The sequence below is a fragment of the Typopeltis vanoorti genome, chromosome 14, assembly GCF_054136105.1.
Source record: "Typopeltis vanoorti isolate ZY-2024b chromosome 14, IOZ_Tvanoo_1.0, whole genome shotgun sequence".
NCBI classification, from domain to species: domain Eukaryota; kingdom Metazoa; phylum Arthropoda; class Arachnida; order Uropygi; family Thelyphonidae; genus Typopeltis; species Typopeltis vanoorti.
Window position 1 is genome coordinate 114331602 of NC_143562.1, and position 13123 is coordinate 114344724.

General features: G+C 36.9%; 1 protein-coding gene across 2 annotated transcripts in view; it reads left to right on the forward strand.

Moving 5' to 3' along the window:
• Positions 1 to 13123, forward strand: part of lqf (epsin homolog lqf) — a 310461-nt gene that overhangs the window by 158540 nt on the left and 138798 nt on the right. The gene's annotated exons all lie outside the window — the stretch shown is intronic.

Genomic DNA, 13123 nt, shown 5'->3' on the forward strand with positions numbered 1-13123 from the left:
TACTAAGGGATGGATTATACCATAGTGGTTTGTAATGTTATATCCATTCTTCTTTTGAGATACCTGAAATTTATATCTGTTACATCTTTTTCTGATTTATTCAAATGTTTCATTAATTTATAAGCAATGGTTTGATGGCCATGCAGGTCATTTTCAATATTAGTAATAAATCCATTCCAAGAATATTGGAGAGCTTTTACATTTTTTTTCCTTCTGTGATATTTCATTTATTTTTATAAGTTTCTAGTGATTCTGGTGTCTGTCTGCTTCTGCAAGTATAGCTTGTAAATTTTTTGTTTTTCTTCTATGTCTGTTGCTATTTCATCATTCCAAATTTTCAGTCCTTTTTTTTCCCCTTTGGTCTTTGTTTTTGTTCCAAAGAACTTCTTCTACTGTTTGTTTTATTAATTTGCTGATATTTATCTTTCTTCATTTATGTCAGAAGAAACAAGAATTTGAGATGAGTATACCACCTCAGTCGGTTTTGATATAGATTCCTAATACTGTCTTCCCGGAGTAGGTGTAAGTTTTATAGTTTGTTTCTGCATTTTTCTTTACTTTAGATTCTTGTGGGTTTTGTGATTTTCATTTTGTTTGTATTGCTATTTTTGAGACTACCAGTTAGTGATCTGAATAGTATCATTGCCTCTACAAACTGTTGTTTCTTACTTGTGAAGATAGTTTTTTTTTGTTAATGATTATATATCCTAGTAATGATCTTAGCCTCTGGTGCTCCAAGTATACAGTATTTATGGATATCATTTTTTCTGAAATATGTGTTCGATTTTTAATTCATAAAATGATGAGAAATCTCTCAATTTGTTTCATTTGATTTACATGTTGTTCTCCATATCTACCCACAACATGTATACTTCGGTTCCCTACTCTAGCACATTAAATAATCATTTTTATTATATTATTTCATCAGATTTTCTAAGTGTATGTAAAATATTTCAATTTCTTCTTTTCCTTTTTCTGGAGCATATATTCCTATTACTGTTAGATAGCCTCTTTCAAATTTCTGTCTCACAATTGCCATTCTTTCATTAATAAAAATGAAGCTCTTAATTCTGGTATTCCATTTTTGATCTATCATTTTAGCTCCACCACAACTTGCTCTTTTAGTCTGTTCTTCCCCACTGTTTATCATTACATTATCTCCCATTTCAAAAGTTTTTTTTTTAATTTTTTCTTAGTTTCAGTTAATGATATTTTATTAATTAATGCTGCTATATTCATCTTTTTTTCCTTTTAACTGTTTGTGAGTTTTGTTCCTTTACTAGCTAAGCCACTAACTTTCCATGCAGCAATGTTTAATATATCTATTATTCCAAATCATTTACCCTTATTCTTGCTATTGTCATTTCCAATAAATCCATCCTGCTTTTCCTTTGAATGCTTTTGAGTGTATCTGTTTTTACAAAAAGAGGTTACCAGGCGTACCAGGGTATCTCTTAGTCTGGCACCTCTCCTCTGACCTGTCTGGCTAGGGTGGCCCTATCAGTAGTAATGCTACCGCTGGCATAGCTCTCAGGGTCATTGGTACACATAAGCTCCTCACCACAAGAAGGTGGAGATACTATTCAGGAGGCAAGTACAGTTCAGAGGATAATGTGATGCTGAAACAAACATTGATCTATAAGGATGAGGTAATTTTGCCTCTTTTCAAGGCCTTGATATGACTACACCTGGACTACTGTGTAGATTTTGTCTCCTGAGTTCCAAAGGAATAAAGATACTATGGAAGGGAAGGGGTGCAAAGAACAGTTATATAGCTGATATCAGGGTTATGGAATGTAAACTATGAGGACAGATTAAAGTGTATGAACCGCAGATACAGGTAAGCAAGAGAAAGAGGGATATATAATAAAGGTCTATGAACTTCCAAAAAGTTATGCAGTGGTATTGGCAGAGGTGTGCTGTGATCTTTCTTCTTCTGCAGCTTCTCCCACTTAAGTGGGGTCACTGTTGATGATGAGTCTCCTCTACATCTTTTTGTCTTGGGCTGTCACCACATCCAAGTTCTTCATCCTCAAGTCCTCTTCTACCAGCTGTCTGATCAGATAACATTATTTAAAAAAAATAATAAAATTTGTATAAATTTATTTAAAAAAAAACTGTTCTATTTCTGAGAATGTATATATACTAATTTCTGAGATGTATACATTATGTAAATTTGGAAGAAGCAGATGTGATTTACCATCTTCAACAATTTTTAACTTGACCTAGTATTCTTGGTTTGAAAAAAGTACACAAAATATCTAACACTGTTCCCCATTATTGAGAAGGATTTTCCTGTTAAATAACTTGCCAGGAAATTGTGCTTCGCTTCTCATCTCAGCTGATCCACTGAGTAGAACTAAGCTACCTAGCTGTTGAGAGCCAGTTGATTCCCATCCAGATTTCATTTGGTGCATGTGTACCAGTGTATCAGCTGCTTAGTCTCCATTTGCCTTTAGCCATTAAAAATGTATATCAATCCCTTGTGTCAAGGGATTGATTTACATTCCCTTGTGTCAGTGGAATTATTATTATTATTACATAGCACCTCCAGGGAGTGCAAAGACTCATCGAGGGAGGTCACCTACTCTACAGCTGTCTCCACCACTCAATCCAACTACAAAGAATCATAACTATTATCTTCACCTACACCAACGCCATCTACCACCCATCATCAGTACTAGTATTTTTTACAGACAATCACAAACATCCACATGCCCACGGCAGGATTCGAACCTGCAGCCTTTTGGTTGGCGAGTGGATACACTGACCACTCGGCCAACCAGGCCGGCTACTAATTTGTATATCAATCATTCTGCATAGTCTCTTTGTAGAGAATCACTCTCATCATATATGACTATTCAACGCATATATCAATGGGAATGCTTACCTTATTTGATTTAGTCACATTGTGAATGTCTTAATATTTTGTTACAGTTCATGACTATTTATTTCTAATAAATAGCATATAAATAATAAATTTATTTCAAATATAACTGCTCAGAAATTTCTTCATGAATTTACTGGGTGTGTTGCACACTTAACACCTCCTGAACATATGAACCTGCTGTTATGGGATACCACTTGATTATATGGAAGGTGTGAATAGGATGGTTGGGGGGGCTTTCATGGAAGTTGAGTTTACATGTGGTAAACTCCGAGAATTCTTGGAGCTGTGTAAAACGGTCAAGGATGATACTAGACATTAGAAACTTTAGAACAGGTATAATCAGAATTACGATAGAAAACAGTGAGTCTAGAGCAGGGGTCGGGCGACTTTTTTACCTATTACCCCAAAATATATTTATTTACGCTGACGTTACCCCCTTGATTTGAAAGGGAGAAAGTCATAGATTATTTAAATTCAAAAAGTTTATTGAATCTATTTATATGGAGAATACGATTATAAATATAAAAAGTATAAAATAAATGCGATAAAATAAATTAATATCCTCATTATGAAACAAAAGGATTTCTTTGAAAACTTTTTCACTTCAGGTTTTGGAGAAATAATGATGTTTCATTTTTGATACAATAACATCAAAATTGGGGCATTTTGATGTCAGAGAGCAATTTGGATACTGTCTCGGGGGTCCAATCGATTTCTCTGCTTTGTTTTCATGTTCATTAGAGTGGAAAATCCTTGTTCGCAAAGGTAGGTTGTTGCAAAAGGCAGCAACTTTTTGACTGCCTCCTCATGTGCAATTTTGAAAGCCTTTGCAGTTATTGACATCCAAAAATATGACAAATCTGCTTTGTTTTCAAATTCAATTAGTGCTTCACTATTGGATCGAAGTTCAAGAAGTGCCTCTGCCAACCCTTGAGGCTCTTCTGGTACATCAGCAATTTCACATTTAAAGGGATCTACAACAACCCAACTGACAGTATGTGAATCAAGATCTGGAAAGTAATCAGAGAACTGCTCTTTGAGTTTGGTAAGATGCCTTATAACTGTATTCTTGATGTCGTCAAAAGTAATATTTTCACAATCTTCCAAAAACAAAGCTAACTTTGAAAAGGCAGCTATCTTGTTTTGTTCTGCTTTCTGTCTCCAATATAAAAGCTTTGATCCAAATGCTGAAATCTTTTCTCTGGCTGAAATTATATTGATGTTGTTTCCTTGCAATTCTTTGTTCAATGCTCATACTCAAAAATATCAGCGAAATATGCAACCCACGAGGAGTTTGTAAACTTATCAGCGAGAACATGCTTTTGATCAACAAGAAAAATATCAAGTTCAGTTTTGAGAGCCCACACTCGGTTCAGAACATTTCCATATGAGAGCCACCTCACTTCTGTATGATAAAGTAGATCTGTATATTCAGTCTCACCATCTTTACATAATTCACGAAATAGTCGTGTGTTTAGTGCATGTCATTTGACAACATTGACAGCCCTGATAACATCATGCATGACGGCTTCCAGTGCAGGTTCCAAATGTTTCACAAGCAGTGCCTGGCAATGGATCATACAGTGGTTAACTTCAATTTTTGGATTATTCTCTCTCGCCAAAGCCGAAAAACCACTTACATGACCCAACATAGCTGGAGCTCCATCAACAGACACAGCAATGCAGTCTTCCCACTTTAAATTAACGTTATTAAAGTATTCATACACCATCAGCTGTGAATTACTACTGACATCCATAGTCTCATCAAGCTGAATAGCAAAGCATTTACTCTCTTTTATTGAAGAAATAACTTGTTCCCTCACATTTTCTGCTAAAATAGAAATTCTTTCTTTCACAACTTTTGCAGACAAGGGCACTGAATTTAGTTTCATGGCTTCTTTCTGACCACACATAATCTCTGCCATTTTCAAAGCTGCTGGTTTAACCAATTCCTCACCTGTAGTATATGGTTTCTTGTTTCGGGCAATCAACCAGGCCACTTCAAAGCTAGTCTTTGATGCATAACTAGTGTACCTCTCAAGTTGCTGTCCAGTCTTTGTCTTTTGACAGACATTTCCAAATTTACAAAGTATTCCCGTGGTTTGGAAGACAGATGTGGGTGCAAATTATCCAAGTGTTTCTTCAATCGACTCTTTTCGAAAGATTCTGCAAACTTTCAAACAGACAACCCAGTGTGGTTTCATTATTCCTTTGTCTTCTATTTGTGTAAACCCATAATTGAGGAACTCTTCCTGGTATATTCTTTTTCTAGTTGATGTCTGAAGGGTAAAAAAGACGGTGATTGAATTTAAGTTTTTTAAAGTTCATTTAAATTTACAATAATTTAATTGGTAAATGTGGCACTAAGACATGTCCTCAAGATGAAGGCAGTATTTAATTATTTTATTGACCATCGAAAATTAATTGAGCAAGGAGAAAATATATTAATCAAATTATCGAACTAACATAAAACTAAAATATGGTTGGTTAATAAATGAAAATCTTGCACTTAAAATAGAACTCTTGAAATAAATTAAATTAAATAACTACTTAAATCGACTTAAACAAAGGAAAAACACACGTGTCAAAAAATAAGGTTAAGGCGGGTAATAGACAACTGACAAATAATATCTGTTTAGTCACTTGACAACGCCTTGGCAACCAAATTGTTTGGAGTTCAACATGGCATGACGTCTCCTAAACACGTATATTACATTGGCCAGATGCAGTGTTGCCAGTGTTTCTTCTGGCAACACTGCAACATTGGCCAGATGCAGTGTTGCCAGAAGAAAAATTTCTGTCGTAACAAGGAACACACTTTTTATATAATTTTATTTGTCTATTGAGTACTCATTACCCCCAAGAATTTCATTTTTACCCCACTTGGGATAATTTACCCCTGGTTTAGAGTGAGAAAAGATTGACCATAGGACAAAATAAATTAATAGCTCTTAAAGATGGAAGTAGAGTACTAATTAAAGATAAGAATAGAATCCTATGTCAAATTATATGATGATTCTGAAAACTTAAACCAATCAATATGAAAACAAAAATATAATACTCCATATGGAAGCGGAACAAATATGCTCTGATGTTTTAAATGAAGTTCAGTATGCAGTGGGTGGCATGAGTAGTGGAAAGACAATAGAAGTTCTGATAGCAGGTGGTGAGCCAATCAGCACTGTGTTTGATTAAATTTAACATCTTGCCTAAGACAGAAGAGAATATGAAAGAGACTGTATAATGCTATCCTTATAGGTTTTTTAAAAAAGGATCCAGAGAAGATATTAAAAATTATCATCATATCAGTCTGCTTTCAACAACATACTAGATTTTTGACAAACTCCATAATCTTTCTTCTCTGCTTGAGAAACGAGCAGAATTCAAAAAAAACCTACAACACTATTGATCACATATATGTAATAAGACAAAATATTGAAAAGCCAAATGAGTATCAAAAACCCTTAGGTATGGGTTTATTGATTGTGAAAGGCATTGGATTCAATCTCAGCATTAGCTATATTAGGAGCCCTAAAAAATCAAGGAATTGAAATTGATATATGTTTATATATATTCAGGAAGTTCTTAATTTAAGTTCCTGGATTTGAGTTTCTTTATTTTCAAGTATCAGCAAAAAAAAAAAAAATCTAAAATATGAACATTAATTGCAAGAAATCAATACTAAACATTCAAAAATATGGTATTTCAAATCACATGTGTTGCTGTACAATATGGTACTATTCTGCTTGCATTCGAGCAGATGAGAGCATCTCACTGGCTCACATAACATAAAGCAGTTATTATGCTGATGTGACAAAGAGGAGTGGTTGTGTTCTCTCTATTTTTCATTTTCACTATCTTATTTCACATTTATCAGTCTTATTAATACTGTATAGTAAGCGAAACAAATTAATACTATAGAGTAGTGTTAATCAAAAGAAACACTGAAGGCAAACCATTGATGAATGTGCATTTGATGAAAAATAAACATTGTCATTTATATGGTATAAATAATTTCTTCATTGTTATAATTGTTTATTTATAGGCTATGTTTTCATTTCTTTGGATAAATAAATAATTGTTTAAGCATAAATTCTTGTGTTGTTGACCTAAGACATTACTACAGTCAAATTTCAATTTTGGGAATGTAATCCTTGTTTTTTAACATTGTCTATGGAAAATAAATTCCTGCTTTGAGTTTTCACTTTAAGAGCTGGCACCAGGAGTGAATTAACTTGTGAAGTCGAGGAAGCTATTGGTATAAAAAGTTAAACTGCATCTATAAAATCAGGATTAAATAGGAAATTTCATAAAAGTTTTATGTTGATTCATTCATTCATTCATGAAAGGTCACCAGACCTATAACACTACACTGCCATGTGGGCAAGTGATTAAGGAGAAAAATGTAGCCTGTTATTATGTTTCTTAAAGAGACTGGAAGGGTGTACTCAGTGGGAAAAACAGTATGGGGGAGATTGTTTAAAAGAATAGAGGTGGATGGAAAGAAAGAAGCTGATAAGAAGTTAGTTTGGTGTATTTGAAGCTGAATAGTGTGTGGGTGTTGGCCAGTGGCTGCTCTCGTTCTTCTATGGTTAGAAGAAAGTGGAGGTATGGTAGCAGCCAATTCAGAGGAACAATATCCTCAAAAGTACTTATAGAAAAGATGCAGCTCCTATGATAAAGTGACCGAAGAAAGTCTGTGAGGGAATGGTAATCTAAGTGGATTGCCCTCTTCTGAATATCATCAAGAATTCTTAAAGTGAGGTCTTGGGTGCTCCACCCCAAATGTGAGAACATTACTCCAAAGTTGGAAGGATCTCAGACTTATAGAGTGTTAGGAGTTGTGAGGAAGAGAAGTAATGTTTAGAACAGAAAAGAACACCAAGCTTTTTAGAGGCTGAGGAGGCTGTGTGAGTAATATGATTGTGCCAGGATAAACTGAATGTGACACTCAACTCAAGAAGAGAAAGTTAATCTTGAAAGGAAATTAGAACATTATCAAAAATGAGAGGGGATGAGGTAGAATTTTTGTAGGTTATAAAGGCAGGCTTGAGTTTTTTGGCATTGAAATTTACTAAGTTGTCTTCACCCTGTTTCAGGATGTTGAGGAGGTTACTGTTCAAATCGCTGGTTGTGGAAGATCTTGAGGCATCTAACATTAAGGTACGGCAGAGTTTATCGAATGATGAAAAGTACCGTTGTGATCAGCAAAGCTATGAATAGGATTTGAAGTCAGAGAAAGGTGGTCATTGATGTAAAGGAGGAAGAGGGTGGGTGAGAGCACAGAACCATGAGGCACTCCAGCATTGATGGAGAAATCTGATGAGAGGAAGCCAACCACCATGACACACAAAATGAATGACCAATGAGGAAGTAGGCAGTCTAATCACAGAGTGTAGACGGGAGGCCATAAGATGGCAGTTTGCTCAGGAGGCCTTGGTTCCAGACATGATCAGATGCCTTGAAATATTGAGGGCATGGGTTTCTCCGAATCTTTCCATGGCCTGAGTCCAAAGGTAGGTGGGATTAGCTAGGAGGTCTGCTGTAGAACAAGAATGGCAGAATCCATATTGGTGATCACTAATTAACTGATGAGTCTCCTGGTAATAAAAAAGCTGGTTGTTACTTTCTCCATCACTTTTGAAAATATTAAGGTGAGAGCAATGGGACAATAGTTAGATTTCTGACTTTTGTCGCCCTTTTTTGGATATAAGCTTGAGGTGGGCTTGCTTCCATGCTGTTAGTTAGATGCCAGTAGAATATGAAAGTTTATATAGACAAGACAGGATGTGTGTCAATTTTGGAGCACAACCAAAGGAATACCATCTTGACCAGGAGATTTATTAGTACAGTGGTGCCTCGCAATTCGACAGTTGAATTTCGTGGGCCGGCACATGCGCGTGCATGGAATTGTGCGATGTCATTTCTTGTTGGGCTGCGTTTGTGTTTGCTCGTGTTGTTTGCTAATTTTCAATTCTGCGTTTTTCAGAAAGTAAAAATTTTGTGCATCTGCAGTTATTTTATTTTTTTGAGTGAAATTTAAGAATGGGTCCAAAGAAAAGCAAACAGAGGAATAATTCATGAAAGAAGCACACTTGTGAGCATAAAGAAGATGAAAGAAATTGTAGATAAAGTGCAGAAAGGTAGAACATTTACAGATGTATGGTCTTCCTAGGTCAACTGTGGCAACTTTTTGGCAACAGAGAGAGAGAGAGAAGATTATGGGTGCTAGGGTGTCTGCTGGTGCAATGAAGATTTCTGACAAGAATAGATCTTCAACGAATGAAGGGATGAAAAAGCTGCTTATCACACCTGGATTAGAGAAAGACAGATGAAGGGAGATCCAGTAACACAGGCAATGATCTGTAAGAAGGCTAGGTTAATTTTTGAAGAATTGCAAAAGAAAACTCCAGGATGTACCTCAGTCAGATCAAACTGAGGAATTCAAAGCAAGTCGAGGCTGGTTTCACAGATTCCAAGGCAGAACAGGCATCCATAGTGCTCTCAGACAGGGGGAAGCTGCTAGTGCAGATAGAGGCTGCAGAAAAGTTTGTGAAAAAATTTGAAGATTTAATCAGGAAGGAAGGCTATCTGCTACAGCAAATTTTTAATGGGGATTACAAAACTGGGTTATTTTGGAAGCGCTTGCCAAATCAAACTTACATCACGCAAGAAGTGAAACTCCGAGGACATAAGCCTATGAAAGATAGGCTTACCTTATTATTGGCAGCAAATGCAAGCGGAGACTTTAAACTAAAGCCACTTCTGTTCTACCGCTCAGAAAATCCTTGGTGCTTTGGGAAGGAAATCATTAAGTTCAAACTTAATGTCGAAATCCAATGCAAAAGCCTGGGTAGACCAGCAAGTTTTCAAAGATTAGATTTTTGAGGTGTTTGTCCTGAGTGTGAAAAAGTTCCTTGACAATGCTAGTGCCCACCCTCAAGACTTAGAGGACATTCTTGAAATTGACTTCATCAAAGTCCAGTACTTGTCTCCAAACACAACGTCATCGATCCAACCCATGGATCAAGAATTGATTGTGTGTTTTAAAAAACTTTACACCAAGGCTTTGTTCTCACAGCTTTTTGACGTGGCTCACTCTTCTGACAAAACATTGAAAGACTTCTGGAAGACTGAGTTCAACATTCTCCATGCCAGTTCCTTTATTAAAACTACCTGGGATGGAGTGACACAGAGAACCCTTTGTGCATCGTGGGAGAAACTCATTCCTAATTTTTCTCAGGATGACAGCAGTGCAGACCAAGCAGCTGGAGAATCAGAAGCAGCTGCAGCCATGAGAGATCATTTCGATGGCGGAGAATCTCGACATAGAAGAGCTTGTGGAGGATCACGATGACGAACTGACCGTGGAAGAACTCAGAGCGAACAGCAAACAAAGGAGAGAGAAAAAGGAATTTCGCCACTGTATCAAGATTAATAAGGGTTTTTCTGATGTTCTTTTGTCAAGAGTTCAGAAGAGGCATGCAGGGGACAGTTTGTGGAAGTACAGACTGATGCTAAGAGGTCCACCTTTTCCTTGGATGAGGTTACCATAGTGCCATCAGGATGCAAGAGAGGTGGCAACATGAAAAGTCTGAAGTATCACCTAACAGCCTTAGCAAGGGATCAGAAGGCTTCACTGCCAGTTGAGCAGGTGGCGAGTTCATTGAATTTCATTCTTACAAAGTCTGCTTTGGAATTGTTGGTAACTTTTTTTACGTTTCTAGCTATTGTGTAAGCTTAGTGCGAAGCTGGAGTTTTTAATTTTAAGCCATTGAACATAAGATGCATTTTTATCGTGGACAGCAGAGGCACATTTTTTTTTTGAGAACCAGGACTTGGATACAGGTGGGGGGGAGGTTGCATTGGAGTGGGGAATGAATGCTCTCATTCCAGTGAGGATTATTTCGGTTACTAGGTCATTGCAGGTGTTTGGATCATGAGAATGAAAGCGATAATCTGACCATGGAAAAGCAACATAAAAATTGGCCTGCCTGGTTTACCGAGTGGTTAGCTTATCCGCTCTCCAGGCAAAAGACTGCAGTTTCGAATCCCGCTGGATGTTCGTCATTGTCTGTGGAAATACTAGTGATGGTGGTGGACAGTAGATGGCATTGTATAGTTGCAGTTGGTGGATCGTGGGTGGAGACAGTCGCAGAGCAGGTGCCCTCCCTCGATGAGTCCTTGGACTCCTTGGAGGTGTCATGTAATAATAATAATAATATTTGGTACGGTTATAGTGCCATAGGGTACAAGGCTGAGATTGGTTGGGTTGAGGATGAACTGTAGAGAAGGGTACGTAAATAAAATTGTGGTCAGAATTGCCAAGGAGAGAGCAGACCGCCACAGTATATTTGTAGGGAGAATTGGTTAAGAAAAGGTCAAGAACGTTGGTAGAATGATGAGGATTGTCTGGTATTCTGGTTGGTAGACTGACTATTTGTGTTAGGTCATGACTGATGGCAGATAATTCAGCATCGATATCAGCTTGATGTGCAAAGTTGGAGCAGGGGAGCCAGTTTGTGCTATGGACGTTAAAATCCCCAGGAACAATTTAACAATTTGGGTAATTAGTTTGTAAGAAATTTTAGTCAGAAAAGGGCAGCATGAGAGTGGTAAAGGGAGCAAATGAAGGCTATAAAGTGAGGTAAGGAAATCTTGGGCCAGAGCAGATTGAAAAGTAGGGATTCTAAGTTGAATAGCCTTTGACAGTGGATATCAGATTTCACAAAAGCACATGTTCTGCCATTTTTGTGAAATGCATCATGTAGCTGGGATATTTGAGGTGGACTGGCCATGAAGCATGCCATCCGAGGTTTTGTTAGGAGAAAAGAGATCATGTTTTTGATGTATAAGTGGCGATGTATGTCAGTAATGTTGTATTAATGCCTCAAATATTGGTGAAATAAATTTTATGATTGACTTTCATGTGGAGGGTAGTTGATTCAGAAAACAAAGAGAATGGACATGCAGCTGGGGTGAGGGACTTCTGTATATAACTCACACACACACAGGGAGTGTTCATACTCCAGTCCAAGTGTTGCCTTTGACAGCATCCCCTGCATATCATTGGCCCAATCTCTCTCCAGTCACGACCGGGCTGGATAAGTGGCAGGAAGATTATTCACTAGCTGATTGGGAAGCCTATAACAGATGTGTTACCGTTGGGTTAGGTTGCGTGCACTATCTGCTGGCCATCCTGATAAAACTGTTTTACTGCTGTACCCTTAAATGGAGCAGAAACTGGCTGCTTAATTGAAAATGATAATGTTGTAATGAGTATGCCCATGAAGGCCATCACCCAAACTGCTTATGAGAAGAAAGGAGGAACAGAAACTGGAGGCATTCCTCTGGGGATGCAACATAGCAGAAGCCATATCACACCTCCAAAAAGCACAATGATGGTGTTTCACCAGATGATGAAAGGCATCTACAAGTCTAGTTGGCATTTCCTCATAACTAGGGAAGATATTCATTTAAATGGCAATATTGTCCTGCCAGAACCCTGTTTTATGGATTATTTACACAGGGAAATGCCATTTCACTTAAATTATTTAGCGCTCTAGAAGAAATTTTTAAAAATCTAGATTGGAAAAGTAGAATAATTATAGGATATAGGGAAAGAACTAACTCATCTATAATTTGCAGAACTTGTGAACAAATGATCAATGGATTGAATTCAGAACGTAAAAAGATACAATTACATATAAACAAATACAAAACCGAAATAATGCATAATAAATACATCACCAAAAAAAAAAAAAAGTACATGTACAACACCAGGAAATCAATATAGTCATCTCCTGTGTTTACCTAAGATAAAAGATAGAGTCGAGGCAGGCTGTGAAGAAGAAATTAGTTGATCCTTGAACATTGCAGGGTTTAGGAGCACCAACACCTCATGCAGTTCAAAAATCCATGTATAACCTTTGACTCAAAAAAATTAATTACTAAGAGCCTGCTGTTGGGCGGAAGCCTTACCAGTAACATAAACAGCCGATTAACACATATTTTGTAAGTTACATGTATTATGTAACTTACAATAAAGTTCACTATACTGTAAATTACTATATTCTTACAATAAAGTACACTAGAGGGGGAAAAAAATTAAGAAAATCATAAGGAAGTGAAAATACATTTACAGAAATATACTGTATTTATCAATAGCGTAAGTATCGATACTGACACACACAGACGATTCACCTAGTCATCTGTTTACAAGGTGAATCGTCT